Here is a 22,015-nt window from a genome sequence, read left to right as displayed (position 1 = left end):
AATGTATTACACTAAATAACGTGTAAGTTACGCCATTAAAATAGTTCCACTGAAGAATCTTTGAGCATTTGTCACATACCTTTCTTGTAAGAAAGTCCCTAAGCGTCACCTTTACCTGGTAACATTCGTGCGAGTCCATCAGTGTAAACATTAGACACACGTCATATCTTTACAAACAAATAGCTATATTTGCTTTAGTGAGTTCCGGTTGAAAGGGTAAGTTAGCTAGTGTAAATTACAGATGCAAAGACATAACATCTTAATTCCCAAGGTTGGTTGAGCATTATGAGAGGTCCCGGGTTCGAATCCCGACCGACTCGTTATAAAAAAAATTCATAAGTTTTCTAAGTTGTCTTGGGTTTGAGTATTTCTGGTATCGCCGTTACTTCTGATTTTCCGTAATACACGAGCTTTAGCTGTAATTGGGATCAGAGTAATGTATGTGATGTTGTCCAATATTTATTTATTATGTTAAAATCATACTATAACTATAACATAACATTGCTTCATCTATTGCCGTTCCATTCCATTACACTTGCCCATCTAGCTGCCTAGCTACCTAGTTCCTAGCATCCAACCTTATGTCCCTAGGACTTTTATCTATCAAGTATAAGATCTAGGTTGATATGTGAATTAATCATGCATACGATCTCAATTTAAAGTCACGTACTGGCTTTGGAAATAAATTACGCAAACTTTTGAAATAATATCACAAGATGTATGTACGCAGAATAGTAAAATAGTTGTATTATTTCTATTTTATATGTTGGTGGACGGGCATATGGGCCACCTGATGATAAGTTGTCGCCATCACCCATAGACAATGACACTGTAAGCAATATTAACTATTCCTTACATCGTCAATGTGCCACCAACCTTGGGAACTAAGATGATATTTATGTCCCTTGTGCCTGTAGTTACACTGTTTACTATTAATTATTAGGTTACTAAAGTATTTTTGTATTGGGATCTATTGTTTATAAAAAAGTCCTTATAAAACATATTAAGACATCACAATGACGGTAAACCATTAAATTATCTACGCTTTGATTGAAACGACCGGTAAATTTTTGTGTCAATCTTTTCTTTTTTGGGGCAATCGTAATTTATTCAAAGCAACGTGAATCTTAATATCATTGTTATAGGGTATAAAATAACGTATCAACGAGTTTAAGAAAAGCGATTGGTTTTAGGTAATGTTTACATTGCGTGACGAGTCAAAGGTTACGTCGGATGTTTTAATATTTTATTCTGTTATGTTACGGGCAATTGTACATGGAACTGTATTCAAGTAACTAATGTTGAATAGCGCAAAACTGAAAGGAAGAATGAAGTCGATAACTGAATAAGTCTTTTATGGAAACTTATAGAATTTGATTTCGACGGTGTACACACTCAACGCACTAGATCTAAGATGCATGCATTTTAACCGTTGATTTCGGGTCCAAACCCAGGCAAGCACCACTATATATATATGTTTTTTTTTTTTTTTTTGTGTGTTGTGTATTGCTGTTGGCCCTACTGGCCTTCACAGCGTCACCTGACTTTGGCTTAATTTGTGTTTTTTATCCATCTCGTGCTCGGCGGCGAAGAAACAAATCGTGAGGAAACCTGCATGTGTCTAATTTCATAGAATTTCTGCCAAATTGTGCATTCCACCAGCCCACATTGGAACAACGTGGTGGAATGTGTTCCATAAATCCTCACCCTAATGCCATAGTATTGATGATACATATTGATACATATGCCATTATTACTGTGCTAAGGCCCAGATGTGGGAAATTTACAGGCTGATACTGGTGTACACACTACTCGGTGGTCGATTAGTGTGTACCTACATCGGTTTTCATGGCTACGCAAACTTTTGTTTTAATTGGTGCTAGGGCTTTGTGCAAGTCCGTCTGGGTAGGTACCACCCACTCATCAGTTATTCTACCGCCAAATAACAATACTCAGTATTGTTGTGTTTCGGTTTGAAGGGTGAGTGAGCCAGTGCAACGACATGCACAAGGGACGTAACATCTTAGTTGCCAAGGATGGTAGCACATTGATGATGTAAGGAATAGTAAATATTTTTTACAACGTCACTGTCTATGGGTGATGGTGACCACTTACCACCAGGTGGCCCAAATGCACGTCCGTCAACCTATACCATAATAAAACGCCACTCCGAGGTTCAATTCCCAGCCGAGTCGATATAGAAAAAGTTCATTAGTTTTCTATGACGTCTTGGGTGTGGTTGTTTGTGGCACCGTTGTTACTTCTGATTTTCCATAACACAAGTGCTTTAGCTACTCACATTGGGATCAGAGTAATGTATGTGATGTTGTCCAATATTTATTTATTATTATTATTATTTTAATTTTGAGTTGTCGTTTGGTTGTTTATGGCCTGTTAATTTATTTAATATTTTGACGATTTATTAAAAATTTGGTACAAAATTTTAGCCATACAGTTGATCCCACAAAATTCTAACAACGCCTGATTTTGTTAAAGAAATAGACTTGAAACTGATTCTATCACACTGGTGTAGTGTGTATGTATGTAGTTGCTTGGTAACCATGACAACTATAATGTTATTATGATTATAGTCTTAAGCAAAATGTTGCTACTTGGAGTAATATCTAATGAGTGAGCATATAAAAAAAGTCCAAACAAACTAGTTCTAGTAGTTACAATCAAAGTGGAGTAAAACCTTATTTATTTATTTATTTATCATGGTGCACGATAAATAGTAAAAAAAAAAACAATGCACAACTACACACACACTCACAACTAGCATTTTCCTGGAGTTAAAACTTCCACCTTAAGTGAAGACATAAGATGACTCCGGTCTTAGCTGTTTTGATTTGCTATAACAAAGCCATTTCACAGATTACTTAAACCTGAAATTGTACTGCGAACGCAATAGTAATTTCAGTTAAAGGAAGTTTAACCACTCGTTGCGCGCAGCTGCTGTTAATTTCACTTTTGTAATTTTTAAGCTAGAATTACGTGAACAGTGTGAAAAAAGTTACCAACAAAAAATCCAAACAAAAATGTCGTTGCCTTAAAAAAATACGAAATACGAAACAATTTTTATATGATAATAGCATTTACAGAAACAGCTTGTAAATTTAAAGCCTCCTCGGCTTTAGCATTGTAGACCCCTTTTCCCTTTGAGGAAGAGGTTAGGTTAGATTAGATTAGGAGAGAGTCGAGATGGCCCAGTGGTTAGAACGCATGCATCTTAACCGATGATTGCGGGTTCAAACCCAGGCAAGCACTGCTGATTTATGTGCTTAATTTGTCTTTATAATTCATCTCGTGCTCAGCGGTGAATGAAAACATCGCGAGGAAACCTGCATGTGACAAATTTCATAGAAATTCTGCCACATGTGTATTCCACCAACCCGCATTGGAACAGCGTGGTGGAATATGTTCCAAATGTTGAGGAGAACCTCAAAGGGAGAGGAGGCCTTTAGCCCAGCAGTGGGAATTTAACTGTTGTTGTTGTTAGGAGGTTAGGAGCATATTCCAAAACACAGCTCCAATGCGTTTTGATGGATTCACATGTGGCAGAATTTTGTTGAAGTTAAACACATGCAGGTTCCCTCGCGATGTTTTCCTTCATCGTTGAGCAAGAGATTATATACAAAAATTGAGCCTGGGTTTGACGCCATGAGCATTGTTTAAAATTCATTCTAATCACTGGGCCATCTGGATTATTATAATGGTATTTGAATTCTCTTGTAAGGAATAAATTTGTCATTTGTTTTTACTTACAATATAGCTGAAGAGAAACTGTCAGACGTTGAAGCTGATGAAATAGAATAGAACATTGAAATGTAATATAAATTAGCTGAATGGTTAAAACGTGTAGAACTAAACTAAATGACACGGCCGTTTGGGCAAAAGATTACCGAGTTTTCGGGTGCTTAATTTGTGTTTATAATTTACCTTGTCCTTAGCGGGAAATAACTCGAGGAAATTTGTATATGTCAGATGGAAATAAACCATGTCTTTTCGTAAAGCCGCAGAAAAAAAATATAACAGAAAAATGTTCTAAATTATATGAACTATATTGACTATCCCCAAATTGTCTTAACTCTTGAGAATTTGGCGAATTTTCATTGACCATTCTAACAAATAGTTACCAATCTATACATATAATAAAATTGGAGTGTCTGTTTGTAATATTAAAATAGCCCTTTTAATCAATGCATATGTCACATACATATATAGACGATACATATACTAAAAAAACCTTTTTTTTCGGTTTTTATCTGTCTGTTTGTTTCGGCTAAGCTCTGGAACGGCTGAACTGATTTTGACGGGATTTTCACTGGCAGATAATTGTTATTATAGGGAGTACCTTAATACTTTGGCTACAATATTTTTTTTTGTTAAATTCTAAAGCGTACAAGGTCGCGGGCACAGCTAATCTTGTCTTATATATCATTTTAAATATGGAATTCAAATAATTTAGAATGCAGTGAATGATTTCAATTAAAAATCTGTGTTAATTCTTCAAAGCTAGGTAGTCTGAACGCGTGAACGTTGATTGTTTCAATCTACAGGCAACGAGAGGCGTTTGTCGTCGAAATACTTCTAGTTTTATCCCATGGGACGTGACGTGCATAGATAAACAAAACACAGAGATATTTTTTTTAATAATTCTGTTAAAAGGTTGCAGATTGTTGTCTATCTTGTAAATTGAACTAAATAAAAATATATAATACATTTCATTTTCTTATGAATACTTATGCAACCGAAAAATATAGATTTGAAAAAAAAACAGTGAACACAACTCAGTGAATTTTTCTTTTGTCTTTTTTTTGTAATGTTTCTGAAAATAATTGATTGTTTTATTACCAAGGTGTAATACGAAAAGTTCAAATAAAAATCAAAATAAACTCTATTCAAGTGGGCTTTTACAAGCACTTTTGATCGCCATTTAACAATTAAGTGAAGCTACCACCAATTCGGAAAGTAGATTCTACCGAGAAGAACCGGCAAGAAACTCAGTAGTTACTCTATTTCAACATCTAAAAAATACAGTCATATTAGTAAAATACAATTATATATATGTATGTAATGTATACTGCCTGGAAGTCAACAGGTATTAATTCCAAGCTTTTTTATCATCTACAAAATCTTGTATCGAGTAATATGCCTTTTTTACTAATACATTTTTATAAACAATTTGAATTCAAGAAATGGCAAAGTTAAAAAATAGTACACCTTTCTAACTCATTACGAATCAATCTTGAAAAAACATTACTATTATACCTATTTTGATTAGGTCTAATAGGACTCACTCATCACGTACCTACGAAACAGCAATAATAATAATTATTATTATGTTTTGGTTTCAATGGTGAAGCTAGTTTCACTACAGGCCCAAGGGTAACAAAACTTTTGGTTTTAAGCAATGGTTAATGTTTCTTACGATGATGATATATCTATTGCGATGGTGATGATTATTGATTCATTACAGATATACAGACATATAGAAATATTGAGCGATGATAAAAATTATTTATGTAGAAAAAAAAGTTCCATAATATAACTAATGCTGATACAAGTAAAAATTGATTCTTAAATATTACTTAGTAATAGTTTTACTGGAAAAACAATTTGTTAGCAGTTGAAACGTGTTCTCAAACTAAAGACTTCGTAATTGCACGTTACTTTAATATAGCACTAAACAAGCAGTTTAAGGCTTCTAGCTTTGTTCGAATAATTCTCACTGCAGTTTTATGGTTAAGGCAGTTTAAGAATATTTGTTAATAGTTATTTTAGTGGCCTTTTTATTTTGCCATTGTACGAAAAATATGGTCTATAAAATAGCCCGTAAATGTCCCACAGTTGGGCTAAGATGAGAAGATTTGTTGGCACGTATAGTACGATGCAATTTAGATATAGCATCGGCAGAATTCGTAAAACCGATCACATCGCGAATTAATTACGCTATCCCTAATTATCAATATTTATTTCTTGTGTGAATATAATATTTACACAAACGTAATAACTTGTAATATTATATGATCTTATTTATTCGTCAATTTGACACGTCGATTTACATGCACTTGCTTTCTGGGGTTGAACTGACGCGAGAATCGATAGCGACGAATAGCGTCGAATGTCGCGATCAGGAGCTATTTCAATTGGTTGGGTATATCGGCAGCAATCGGTTTTATTGAATTTGCCGATGCTACAGCTAAGTTGTGTCATATTATACACATGTGGCAAATTTGGGCACGATGTTTTCTTTTATTATCAAGTATGACACGAATTGATGATAACATAAGGTTCATCTTGACAATAAATGAACTCTTCATAAACTTGCCGAATACCTGACGTAACCCCCATCAGAAATGTTGTAAAGCAACCCATCGAATTATCATAAGTATTACAGTTCTTGGTAACCTGTATTCGAATTTCAAAAATGACCATTCCATATTCAATCTTATAACCTCCTGGGATGAATATTTAACAGCATTGAAACGTCGTCTTTTTTATTAAGGAATGCCGGAAGACCAATATTCATAATTCAAACGTTGAGGAAAAACGAACATTTATAAAATATTTTGATGCTCGATTTCACCCTCTTGGGTGATAAATTTATCATTTAAAAGCCTATTTTCATACTTTCAACATCAGAAATAACAAAATTTCTTAAAAACTTTCATCCCGTTCAACCCTCTCAAGATGTAAATTTCGAAATATCAAATTGATTATAATAATTGTGTTAGCAATTATTTTGCAAAATTGCATTCAGTGAAAATAAAAAATCCTTTTAGGCTAAAGCCCCCTCCCTTTGAGGGGAACGTTTGGATCATATTCCACGCTGTTTTAATGCGGGTCGGTGGAATACACATGTGGCAGCATATATATGAAATTAGACACATGCAGGTTTCCTAACGATGTTTGCCTTTACCATCGAGCTCGAGATGAATTATAAACACAAATTAAGTTAATGAATATTCAGTGGTGCTTACCTGGGTTTGAACCCGCAATCATCTGTTAAGATGTACGCATTATAATCACTGGGCCATCTCGGCTCGAGTTAAGTATAAGCATACGTTGTGTGTGTGTGTGTGCATAATTGTGTGTAGCGATTTTAATGAAATGACGACAAAGCCATGTTCAGTTCCGCGTTCAAATCGAAATCATTGCTTATGTTGCTCCTGTTCTAACCACTGGGCCATCTTGACTCTTATTTGAAAATTAATGACTACCTTTAGAAAGTATATACCTACAAAATTAGATTAAGTTAACTGCACTTCTGTTAATTAGTATCGTTTCTAATACCGTTCGTGTTGCTATCGCGGTCGTCCTATGCGATAACGCTTATGTAACTTTACGATACTATTTTCCACACTATCGGTACTTACATGTAAACGATCTAAGGGTAAAATCACACGGTTACCTCATTGTTCATTTTCTTTCATTGAAACTGAGCGAAGAGAAACTGAAAAAAAAAACAAATGCGCGAGAAATGAATTAATTAGCAAACGAATTCAACTGTACTGAATATTGCCATCAAAGAATCAATTAATGTGAATGAATGTCTGAGGTGTCAACCTTAAAACTTTACTTACAATGATAAAGCTAGAAAATTTACTTTACAATAATATCACAGTGACATTCCATGTGTAAAGTTACGTCAATTGCTATGTGTTAATGATGCGATATTTATTTATTTAATAATTAGGAACTCCAACAGCATGTGTCACACATGAGAGTCAAAAATCGAGCTTAATATAAAGTGTTTTAATCATACAAACTTACTGGAGAAAGCATTGCACCCTGGTCACGTGTATGTCGATGCACTACAACTTATTATTGTAACATATTAATAAAGAAATGGTATTTCAAAATATGTATAAATAATATTTATGTTTTTATTATGCAAAAATTTTATCATAACTAGTTCATAAAATAACAAAGCGTAAATGCTTTATTAATTCATAAAACCACCAAGTATGTATATACATACAAACTAGTAATTGATATTCATATTTAATTATTTCAAGCCTGATAAATATATACAAAATCATTTATTTAGTTTAATATCTCAAAAAGAAAATGCCAATTTTTGATTGAAATGTGTCAGGTGTTATATTTATAGCTTAAATTTGTTATCTCTAAGAAAGCCGATTATTATAGTTCCTGAGTCACACCTCATAATTCTTAATTAAAAGTAGGAATAAAAAAATCGAGCAAATATATTATAAGTTGGTAGTAGTTACTTTTTATTCGCTTCAGGAGCAGGTTTCAGGCGCAGGTATTATTAATAAACAAATTGTGTCTTAAATTTTATGATAATTGGTTATTAATTAAAAATTAATAAACTTACTTCTTATTTGTATTAATAGTTATGATATTGGACGACATTGCATACATTACTCTGATCCCAAAGTAAAGTAGCTAAAGCATTTGTAAAATCAGAAGTAACGATACCACAAATACCCAGATCTAAGACAACATAGAAAACTAATGAACTTTTTCTACATCGACTCGAACCCGGGACCTCGGAGTGGCGTGAAAAGAAAATCCATGAAAACCCCTGTACACACAATTCGACCACGGAGATCGCAAAACTGAAGCACTATAAATTCACATCTTAGTAATTTCAACAACAACAAGAACAACAGATTGTAAATTCCCGCTGCTGGGCTAAAGGCCTCATCCCCTATTTGAGAAGAAGGTTTTGGAACATATTCCACCACGCTGTTCCAATGCGGGTTGGTGGAATACACGTGTGGCAGAATTTCTATGAAATTTGTCACATGCGGGTTTCCTCACGATGTTTTCCTTCACCGCTGAGCACGAGATTAATTATAAAGACAAATTAAGCACATAATCAGCGGTGCTTGCCTGGGTTTGAACCCTCAATCATCGGTTAAGATGCACGCGTTCTAACCACTGGGCCATCTCGACTTAGTAACTAATGTTTCTTAAATTCTCAAATGTTTCACGTAGTACAGAGCGATCGACGAAATGCTTTCATAACGATTTACTCGTCAGAGTTATACAATAAACGCGACCGAATGCGTTAAAAATATTTTAACCGAAAACTTTCCAATAAATATTTAATTCACAATGTTTTCATATAAAACGCATTAATATTAAATGCAAAATGAACGTTTAATTTTTAAAACAGTTCAGTTACGCGTACGTTAAAGTCACTCTTCTGAAACGATACTGTTTTTACGAGTTTTTTGGACAAAAATATAAGCTTTATATTTTTATATAATATTTGTTCAATGAAATTGATTTTATGGACACGTGACTGTTTGGATAACGAGGAAAGAATATTTATAAATGTACATTTTTTATCTATCTATTTTTATAGTGTTTGATACTTTGGTTGCTGATTTTTGATCTTTTTATATCGTGCTAATCGACCACCTGACGGTAGGTACTCACCACCACCCATTGATATTATCGCCGTTAGAAACATTAACCAATTCCCGAAATCACGTGAGTGTACCAACCTCACGAGCTGATATATAATAAATTACATAATATGTCATTTGTGCCTGGAGTTACACTGACTCAACCTTCAATACTAGAACACAACAATACTAAGAAATATCGCTTGGCTAAAGCATAGCTTATGAGTGGGTGGAATCCAGCCTAAATACTATCATTAATTAAAATTAATTTATTATTCTTTTGTATATTTTTCTTCCTTAAAACTTCGTAAAGAATAAATAAATCACATTTTCCTCGTTCCACGTTGGACAGGGAAACTGACACGAAAAGCTCTGGGATGCATTTAACGCAATATTATATTATTATTAATGATAATAAATATTCGAGAAAATCGTAGGCATATATATAAACATAATATTTTATCTAAGATTTAAATTAAACAAAGATCTCCATGGTCGAGTAGTGTGTACACCGGTTTTCATGGGTACGCCACTTCGAGATCCCGGGTTTCATTCCCAGCCGAATCGTTGCAGAAAAAATTAGTTTTCTATGTTGTCTTGGGTCTGGGTGTTTGTGGTACCGTCGTTACTTCCGATTTTCTATAAGACAAGTGCTTCAGCTATTTATATTGGGATCAGAGTAATGTATGTGATTTTGTCCAATATCCTTATTTCCTTTCCTTTGCTTAAATATAAATCTCCTTGGTGAATTATTAATTTATAAATAATTAATGAAAAAGAAAAATTTAAAGTAGTCATATAATATAATAAAGCGTGATCTTGTAACGCGAACATTTGACGCTTTTAGCCTTGTTTACGTCATTCATTACGTCATAAATAATTTTATTTCTACGAACTCATATATTTTATATAGGGTTTAAATTCATAACAAGAGTTACCTAGTAACCCTCGCCTCCAACACAGTGTTATGTAATAGCATGTCATAATTAATTATATCACATTATTATAACCTATAATTATTATAAACCAAAATATTTATTTCATATTATTAAATATCAAATTAATATTGTGATTGTTTAATAATTTGTTAAACATTAATTAATATTATTTCAATGTGGCATAATATTTAAGGCTGGTATTAATAAATTTGTCTTTTTGCAGAGATTAATCTGTCACGACAATTGGACACATTTTAAAATATATTTGTGGGAGAATTATTACCAAAATTGATTTTATTTTAGATTCTTCAAGTACCGGAGTTACGCAATGTATTTCTATAACACTGTAACTTCTAAACGCAAAGGGTTTGTGTAGTCATATTCCTTCTAATTTTGTACATGCATAGTGTATATAAGCATATATATAATACAGAACAATGTTATGAAATTATTAATTGCAGCATTAAAATTCAATTTTGTATTACTAGTTTACTTAGGATTTTCGTCTGGGTAGGTTCTACTCACTCATAATATATTCTATCACCAGTGATACATACCATTGTTGTATTTTAGTTTGAAGGGTGATTGAGTCAGTGTAACTACAGGCATAAGGGACATACCATCTTAGTTCCCAAGGCTTGTGGCGCATTGTCGATGTAAGGAATATTTAATATTAAATAATGATTATAAATAATTATTGACTTAACATTAGAGTTAAAAGCGTACTTGCGATGTAAGGAATGTTTCATATTTCTTAGAACATTAATGTCTATAGGCGGTGGTAACCACTTACCATTAGGTGGCTTATGTTCGTTCGCCTACCTATATCATACAAAAGATACAAATCTTTAACCAAACTTCATAGATATAATAAAAATAAATTAAACTGTAAAATTTCTTTAAAATAACTGTCAAGACTCTACATATAATATACATATATTGGGGTGAACCAAACGCTAGCGCGACTCAGATCAAATATAGAAATTTTCAATACAAATATTTAATACATTTTTTTATAGCTTAACAAAAACCAATTAATCTTCAGTGCATATTATGACTGCGTGGAGTCATAATAATGTTAACAATTGAATCGCAATTCCATTTTAATAGACAAAACATCAATAACTTCTCTTGTTATAATTGAAAGCAACAAGACGGATGGTAGAAAAGGTTTAAAATTTTGCACTATTATTCAAGTGTTTCCATTCGAAACGGTACGAATACATATATTTTTAACATATATTTACACCATTTTTGCTAGTCGATAATACGTTAGAATATATAAAAATATATGTATATCATTATATATTTACGCGTATTATATATTTTTAACCGACTCCAAAAAAAGGGGGTGGTTCTCAGTTTGATTGTATTGTTCCAGTGATTATGGGACGATAGCACAATCGGATTTAGTCTCATTTTGAAAATCTCCAGCAATATGCAGAAAAATAAAAAGGATTCTAGAACTCTTAACTCTTAATAGTTACTGGCCACAAAGAGGACAACACAGTCGTGTATGAAAAAAAAAAAAATGTAAATCGTACGAACAGACATCGTCAGTCTACTACCACAATTCTCAGCACATAATTGTTTATTATAAAAAAAGAGATGGATAATAAAAGTACTCCAAATATAACAATAATTATAACTACATGATATAATCGTTAATCGACTTTTAAGTAGTCTAATATTTTTCATTTCATTTAACTTAGGAAGACTCTAAAAAATATGTTGAATACGCAATTATTTTTATTACTTTTTCGTGCCTGCAATAAAATTACAGGCATTGGTAATTTAATATTTCACACAGTGCTAATGTAGATTGGTGGTGTTGACGAAACGGGATGGCCCAGTGGTTACTACGCCTGCATCTTAACCAATGTGTGTGGATTCAAACACAGGCACAACTGAATTTTGTCATACTTAATTTTTGTTTATCAATAGTCTTATTTCTACGAAATGCTACATGTGAATCTGGAACCCCATTCAAGCAACTGAACATATGTTCCTAACCAACCTCATAGGAGAGGAGGCCTTAGCCCAGCAGTGGGATATTTATGGGCTGTTTACGTTCACCAGCGTATTATATAACTATTTGTAAAAATACAGCTTATAACAAACTATGATAGCTAATTTTATGTTATTTAATTTTCTTAGTATATAAATATATATACCTAAACCTAGCTCTTGCTTTTGTCTTTATAAGAAAAATTACTAAGAGAATATATAAAAGGGCAGGTAAGCCTAAAAAAACTGCCTCCATTCCGTACCAGTGAAAACGAATTGTCAATAAAGGGGCTTTATCATTCCCTTGGAGCCTACTCGGAGACCGAAACTCACTGTTTTATCACTCATTCGTATAAGTTATCTGGCCTTTTCAGCTATTTGTACCGTAATTATTTAAAGACAAATGTTCCACACGAGCAACACATTCTTAGCTATAAAATCAGCAAAAATCTAAAATTATTTGTTTTTTATGTGATAGCTGACAAACGAGCAGGAGGCTCACCTGATGGAAAGTGACTACCACCGCCCATGGACATCTGCAATACCAGAAGGCTATCAGGTGCGTTGCCGGCGTTTATTATTATGTTTATTACCTTTATTTAAACTTGTATGTTATCTTTTCTAAATTATGTAGAGCCTTTTTATCATTCTCTGTTAAGTTTGAATTTATCGACGTCCTTGTTTAATTAACTTACTCATTGTAAGGTGGAAATAGCTACTAATTACACGTCTATAAAAAATATTTTATGTTCTAATTACTTCAAAGGAACAGCGTTTTCAAATGTGTTTAACCTGACCTTGAAATGAAATTACTCTAACGCCAGCAAGAAACGCTTAATTAGAGAACAGTATTTTCGTTTTCAGTCACGAAAGTATTTATCTAATTCAACAAATAGCAATAAATTTAATATTCTCCATTTATTTGGTGGTATTCTCCATTTTTTTGGGTCGATGGCAACACCGGCCAAGTAACTTGTCTCTTACTGGCTCCGTGAAATTTTTAATAAAATAAGTTTAATTTAAGAATATAATACGACAATATTGTAAATTAGTAGTGCTTAAGTGATGTGTGACCGGAAAAATAATTAATCTGAAGAAGGAAACATTAAATTTAGAAAACATTCGACATCTAAAGTGAACAACTGACAGATCAACCTCAACGAACGATATTTGAAAATTAAACTTGATCCCGGGGAGTATTGCTTCTATTTTATTTTACTGCTGCTCATATCATAACATTTACTTTATAAATAATAACATTATAACATTTGTAACTGTCAAAACGTACCAATGAATGTAAGAAGTACTGTGGACGCTGTTGTAATTAATTTTATGTTTCACTACTCATAAAGTTTTAACACAAAGTAATATACACATACTCATCAAATTTACTCGGTTATTTAGCCGAGATACGTCTCTCCTCACACACTTGGCTTGATTTTTATCTCTCTTTGCTTGACATAAAGTGGAAGCAAAGCTGAAGACAAATTGATGTAATAAGCCACAGTCATACTGTAATAAGCCACTATCAAAACACTAAAATATATAGCAAAACTCATAGTGCAAATACAATAGTTATAATTGTATTCTATAGGACACATACATCATAACAAAATTAATAGCTACAATAGCAACAGTGCTTCTTCTTTTTAAATCTTTGTAAATTGTTGTTGTGTTTGACATTTTATGTAACATTTTAACAAACGTTCTAATTTTTCAATCTTTATAACACATAACCTTCATAATTAACCATAAGTCTTTGCTTATATAATCTGATTCAATCTTAAATTTTTATTTAACATTCCTGGTCCCTATTCTTAACTTCTTTTTTTTTTTTTTAACTTTCTTTTTTATTTTTTGATTAAATTGATTCTTCTTATTTAATTTTTTATTCACCCCTTTTGCTATTGTCTGTAACTATTTTCCTCAATAATCATAACCAGACTTATTATTAATTGAGAATATTACTTTCAATTACAGTTAACTATTATGATGCCATCGACAATCCTTACTCGAAGAGCTACATCTAGAGATTTGGAAACAAAGCTAAAACACACCCTTTTAGAATTAAAGGAATCAAAACAACAATGTGAGCAGCTTATGAAGGAAAGAGAAGATAGTGAAGATGAAATACAACTAGTTATAAACAAAAACTCTCAATTGAAAACACAACTAGTAGAATTAGACAGGAAACTTCAAGACAAACTTTGTGAAAATCATCGTCTCCAGGAAGAAATTGCCTCATTCAGGGAATGTAGTGTTACTCACGAAAGGGCCCTGTGTCGCATCAATGAGTTGGAACAGAGCTTGTGTGAGGCACAAAAGTCAATATCACACTTTGAAAATGTCAAAAGTTGTATAGACTCCGATGCCACACAGAGTCTTTTCAATGAGCTTACTAATTATGACTCGCTTGGTATGAACAACATCACCACTATTGACTTAACGGAGGATGTATCACAGTGTGAGAGCAGGATAGTCATGGGAAGTCGAACAAAAATTAAGAAATACATTAAAATTAGCAATATGATCAAAAGAACAAGAAAATTAATACAAAAGTCTAAAAATTCTAAAAATGTAATATTGTTAAGAAAAGAAAACATGAGTCTAATTAATGCTTGTTCTTAATATATATAAATGATTTACCTTATTTCGTAAAAAATACTTGCGATATTGTACTGTTTGCAGATGATACATCCCTAATTTTTAAACTTGATAGAAAAATAAACAACTATGACGTTGTAAGCAGTGCCCTGTCGCGGGTTCTTGGTTGGTTTGACATAAACAATTTAGTACTAAATGCTAAAAAGACTAAATGTGTTTTGTTTTCCTTGCCAAATGTCAAATCAAATCCTTCTGCAATAACTTTGAAAAATGAAAGGCTTGAGTTTGTTGAGTCGACGGTCTTTTTAGGGATAACCCTTGACTCCAAACTGCAGTGGGGCACCCATTTGTATGCCCTGGCAAGAAAACTAAGTAGTGCCATTTATGCAATAAAAATAATTAGAAAACTTACGGACATAAGTACTGCTAGACTAGTTTATTTTAGTAATTTTCACAGTATTATGTCATATGGAATGTTGTTATGGGGTAATGCAGCAGAGATTGAAGTTGTTTTTATTCTACAGAAAAGAGCTATCCGATCTATTTACAATATTAGCTCCAGGACATCATTACGCGAAAAATTTAAAGAAATAGGTGTATTAACGGCTGTTTCACAATATATTTATGATAATATAATCTTTATACAAAAGAATATTAAAAATTATTCTATCAATGCTGATGTACATACTATTAATACAAGAAATAAGAAAGAACGTAACTTTAACCCATGTAAATATCTTATGATATACTAGTAGTCACCGGTGGCTTCGCTTGCGTTTTACGGTACTCTAAGGAGAAAAATTAGCCTATGTCCTTTCTTAGATTTCAAGTTCGCTTATAACTAAATTACATTAAATTTAAACGTAAAAGAACAACAGACTGACAGACGGATAGAGTTACTTTAACATTTATAATATTAATATAGATTAACTATACCTGAATAGAGCCTAATAACGCTTAAAGTATTGTAATATCTCAGACTTACACGGATGAAACCTAAGTTATGTGTTCAATTTCAGGTCTATTACCCAATTATAAGTTATCTTGACATTGTCATAATTATGCAGGAACAATAATGACCTGGTTCAGTTTCGACCACAATAGCTTATCTCAGTGATATGTGTATGAGATATAACAGAACACAAGATGATCATAATTTGTATTGATTGAAGGCTTCATAACTTGGGTTAGTTAAAGAGATTAAAAAAAAACAAAATCTCCGCTTCTCCAGGCAATGAGATATTACAGTACCAAGACAGACCAAAAATGGAAAGAATACTTCTAATAACATTACTACATTATGTTGTAAATATATTGCTATTTACTTTCATTTACTTGGTGATAGGGCTTTGTGCAAGCCCGCCTGGGTAGTATAGTTGTGTTCCGGTTTGAAGGGTGAGTGAGCCAGTGTAACAGGCACAAGGGACATGATGACCACTTACCATCAGGTGGCCCATATGCTCGTCCGCCAACCTTTTCCATAAAAAAAACATACTGTTTTAACTTAGGTTTTATGAGTAACTCACAAGATATGATACCATAAAGTTTCTCACTTTGTAAAACCTATGTGACAAGATATATCATAATCTTTAACTATACGTATAGTTATTTAGTAATTTTAATTATGTATTTCTGTGATAATTATTTTTTGAGGTAGTTCATCCATACGTATAAGGTATGTAAGGTACACGCATGTCGCATACAATATTAGTTTGTATGTATGTTACAAAAATATAAAACAAAACCTGAAGTAGGGTGAGGGATTACGGTTCAGTGCACACAATGGATTGGTGTGACTTTGCCGTTTGTTTTTACCTAACGTATTGTCAAGATTAATACCATGGGAATACAAGACAAAATGTTCTTTTGTTAACAATAAAGATACTAATAAATCTTATTGATCATTAATAACATATTTCAATAATAATAAGTTGATAGCTCATGTATAAATTAATTAATATGTATGGCTTCTTTCAATTAACAGCAGTAAAACCATTACACTGCCTAAACCTGCGGATTTATAAAACTTTACTTATAACATAGAAACTTTTATACTCTTTTATAAGAATTGGTTGCATTTTACTTGATCGAGGGTAGAATTAAATAATAGTTTATGTCTATATATAGAGCTGAGTTGGCCCAGTGGTTACAAAGCGCGCATCTTAACCGATGATTTCGGGTTCACACCCAGGCAAGCACCACTATATATACATATATGTTTATAATTCATCTCGTACTTGGTGATGAAAGAAAACATTGTGAGAAAACCTGCATATGTCTAGTTTCATTGAGATGCTACCATATGTGCATTCCACCAGTCCGCATTAGAATAACGTGGTGGTACATGTTCCAAACTTTCCCCTCAAAGGGAGAGGAGGCCTTAACCCAGCAGTCGGAAATTTACAGGCTCTTGTTGTTATTGATTATGACTTATAGTTTAAGATATTTTTATAAAAACATTATTTGTATCAAATATTTCCAAGTCTTGTGAGTCCGATTAAGGGATATAATTTCTGGAGAAAGTCATTCTTCAATAAAGATCCGGGGGATAAATCCTACCAATTTATAACAGTTCAATACGTTCCCAATTATATAGTATTCCAACTTCCACGGAACCGCAAACTGGAACGTCGAATTAGTGGAATAGGAAAACGGCTAAACGGTAACGATTATGTTTCTATTCGATTGCGATAAAGTGACAATTTGTTAGTAGAATTTCTTATCTCCATCATCAACTTCAATGTTGGTAAGTATAATAAAATTGAAATGTCTGTTTGTAATACTAAAATAACCGCTTTCTATACAATGCTTATACAGGGTACATATACCGAAATAACATTTTTGTTTTTCTGTTTGTTCCGACTAATCTCTGGAACGGCTGGAACTATTTTGACGGACCGTTCAGTGACAGATAGCTGATGTAATAAGGTAGCTTAGGCTACTTTTATTTACTTTTAGAATTGTATATAAAAATACATTTATAAAGTTATGTTACAATGTAAAATACTGTCCAGTACCACAAGCCTCGCGCTTCCGGGCACTTAGTGGTCACCTTCCTCATCTCACCAACGACTTACTAACACAAAAGCTGTCTAATATAAAATTAATAATTTATAAGATCTTGAAATAGAAAATCTGCGAAATATACAATATAGTTTTTGTTAAATTTAATCACACTCGAAGTCGTGGGTACAGTAGTATCAGATAAACTAAGTGCGGAAATATTTTCTTCCTTATTTTTGAGTAACGTTCGTATATTTATATAAAATTATAAGTTTCGGTCAAACTTCTATTTTATTCGTTTCGTTTGCGTAAACTTTGATTTTACTCGCTGTTATGAAGTTTAATTCGAGCTGCGGTTGTTTTTGTTTTAAAATACAAAGTAATTTAAAATTATGCTAACTACTAATTGGAAAAAATATTGGCGCTATTATTCCACCGAAGCTACAATTGGGAGTGTAATTTTATCTTAAATTTTACATACATCATTGTTGTCTTATTACTCTACCTGATAGTCAATGAGAGATACAAGCTGATAGATTAGATATAATTCTTCTCTATGGTCAGGTAAGAAGCATTGGCTTACATTAACCATAAACCTTTAAGTGCAACACTCTTAAAATCTGCCCTAAAATTTCAAATCATTCTTTTCTAGATTGATAGTTGGTTCGTAATGCTTAGGAAACAGATAGAATGACACAACACAGCGAATGATAAAGCAAAATACTAACAAAGAATAGGTGGGATGTCGTTAAAGTCTCTAATGGTGTACCATTAGAGTTCTCTCGTGGAAATTATAAAAACACATTATGAGTCATTGTAAAGTTTGTAAGTTATGTCTTTTTGTTTTAATTATACATAATTGACGACCTCCGTGGTCGAGTGGTGTGTACACCGGTTTTCAAGGGTACACCACTCCGAGGTCCCGGGTTCGATTCCCAGCCGAGTCGATATAGATTATCATTAGTTTTCTATGTTGTCTTGGGTGTGGGTGTTTGTGGTACCATCGTTACTTCTGATTTTCCATAACACAAGTGCTTTAGCTAATTACATTGGGATCAGTGTAATGTATGTGATGTTGTCTCATATTATTATTATTATTATATTTCTAAACTCCGTAACAGTTATTAACTTGACCGGATATAACATACATATGTAAAATGTATCGATTAATGCTCGAGGTGGTTCATAAGACTACGATCACAGAATACCTATAAACCAATTTACCGTGACACATGGTTTCGTTAATTAAAGAAAAGAGTACTCATAAATACGATCAACGATAATTACTCTTTGGTAGGGCTTTGTACAAACCCGTCTGAGGAGGGTAACACCCACTCATCAGATACTCTACCGCGAAACAACAGTACTTAGTATTGTTGTGTTCCGGTTTTAAAGTTGAGCCAATGTAACTCCAGGCAGGTACATACCATCTTAGCTCCCAAGGTTAACAGCGCCAATGTCTTTGGGCGGTAGTAACCGCTTACCGTCAGGTGGAAACATATAGCACAAATAAAAACGATCCTATAAATGATTTCATATTTCGGAATTTCTGAACCTTTCGAAAATTAATATTCGAAACAAGTAAACTTGAAGATAATCAAAAATATGAATAGCACTAAGGCCTGACTACCCTACACCTTTCAGAAAATCTCATTGTGACTTTGTTAATTTCGACCTTCACATTACTTTCTACGCAAATACTCTCAGAACATAAGAAGAGTAACAGAAATGGCTACACTTTAGATATCGAGACAAAAGTGACAAGTTTTTTTTTATATTTATTCTTTAATTATGAATTTAAATTCTTATAAATCTCCAAAAACAGATTTGATGACATTTCATATACGATATTAAATACCTCGATGGTCTAGTTGTAATAAAAAATACAGATTCTTAGATTTGAAGTTCAGTTCCCAGGTAGAGGCAATATTTATTGAGTTATTCCGTCGGAATTCTCAGTAACAGTGAGGCATCTGGGATACGAAAGTAGGTACACTCTTGTGCCTTAGAAAGCACAGAAATCCGTGCCTGAATTCTTGCTGGTCGCGTTAAAACATATGTGAAGGGTGGGGACGAAAGAGAGTGAACGTGTGCGAACACGCTTGTATCCTATAACGTCCTGTATTGATGAATGGTCTTCCTATATCATGAAATATTATTATTTTTGTTATTAATTACAATTTGCCTTGTGTGTGTGCTTCCTTTTTATAACAGTCAAGGATCGTTTGAATTTTATTTATTGCAGTAAGATTAAATTACTCGACCATATGTTTTAGTCAGCAATCGAATACCAATACTCCCTTATTCTTTATCTTATTTTTTTTAAGTAAGTCACCAATTGTGTGTTTTGACGACTTGCTGGTAAATCACAACTGCCCACTGAAATTGGCAGAGAAGTAATATTAAAAATAATTTCATATATCAAAATAACTTTCATCATATCATCTTCATCATCATCGTCATCTTCCTGTCCTTATCCCAATTCCCTTGGAATCGGCGTTTCATGACTTCTTCCATACTTCCGTATTTGACGTCGTCTCACGAGTAACCTTCTATTAACTTGCTAATAAAAAAGCCGATGCCATTTCCAAGATTCCATTTCAGTGCGAATAACATAGGCCCGAGCACAGCACTTATAGCCCAAAAATGACTTCTTTTGTAGTCAACAACAAAGCATGATTTATCATCAAACAACGCCGTTCCACGACCTCTAGCTCATATTAAAATAGACCGATAGCGTCAAAGAAAATATAGCAGACACAAAAAATATTATACCCTTTATTAATTTCAGACATCATTAAAATATTAACGGTAGAACTATTTGAATATTTTACTCATCATATATTTGAAAGACATTTCCCTGTGTTGTAATATTACGTATATGTAATTGTATTCGTATTTTAATTTGTAGATCATAAAGAGGCGCAAGGGACAAATTCTATTTTACAATGGGCGGAATATTGATCATGGAAATTCTACAACTGTCGCTTCAATCGTTTTGTAAATAAAGGTCATATTTTATATAAATCATTATTTATTTATTTATAATTTTTGTTTAATATTCCATATTATGATTTCCATATGTTACGAGTATATAATTATGTATGCCTAATTTATTTAGTGATTAGCGACACATATGGATTCACTCGGCAGCAGTTTGCTTGTAAAATAAATGACAAGTTTGCGTAGCATTTAGGAAGGAGTTTACGAATTTATTTTGTTACGTTTATTTATTTACAATGTAATGCGATTAAAAGTAAAAGTATTGCTAAAATTCTTGCCACGATTCCACGGTCATAACTTGTACAGTACCATTTTTTTACAATCATTTGTACATAGTTGAGGCATAAGTATTCATATTTTTTATGGAAGTAGATATTTTAGAAATGACGCATATAAATAATATATAAATTTGTTTTCTATGTTATTCTATTATATGTCAGATCAAATTGTGTAAATGGTAAACCATTTACCGTATAAATATTTAGGTAATTTTAATTTCCAAGGTCAAAATTTTGTTACTACACAACTCGACCGCTCTTTTTACGGCGAATGTTTATTTTGGTTCTAAATAACTTGGAGTTTGTGGTAACTTCAAAACTTAATCTGTTTTAAGCTATATATCTTGGTAGATAAAAATTCTGATGGCTCATCTTATACGCGTGATATAAAAAGCCTAAAGCTCTCAAGAATTATGTAGCTTTATAGGCTTATATACATTTTTAGTGTTGTATCATTCGATCCGAAGATTACCCCCATACACAAGCAAATTTTACTTATATATATATATATATATATATATAATATTAGTATGGAACTATATATTTATAGTAATATCATGTTTTTCTTTATAATTTCTCTCTTTATTAAGTTCATCATACATTATCAACTATACATTACAAAATTATAAGACGTAAATTAAAATGAAATAGATGTTATAACCTTTGTGCCTGTAGATAAACTGGCTCACCTTTCAAACAGGAATAAAAAATTCTGAACACTGAGTACTGCTGTTTAGAATACTTACCGATTGGATGTTGGACATGGACACAGCTGTGTCTACGAAAAGCCCTACCA

This window comes from Vanessa cardui, chromosome 22, assembly GCF_905220365.1.
Source record: "Vanessa cardui chromosome 22, ilVanCard2.1, whole genome shotgun sequence".
Lineage (NCBI taxonomy): Eukaryota > Metazoa > Arthropoda > Insecta > Lepidoptera > Nymphalidae > Vanessa > Vanessa cardui.
Note: the sequence above shows the minus strand (reverse complement) of the source record.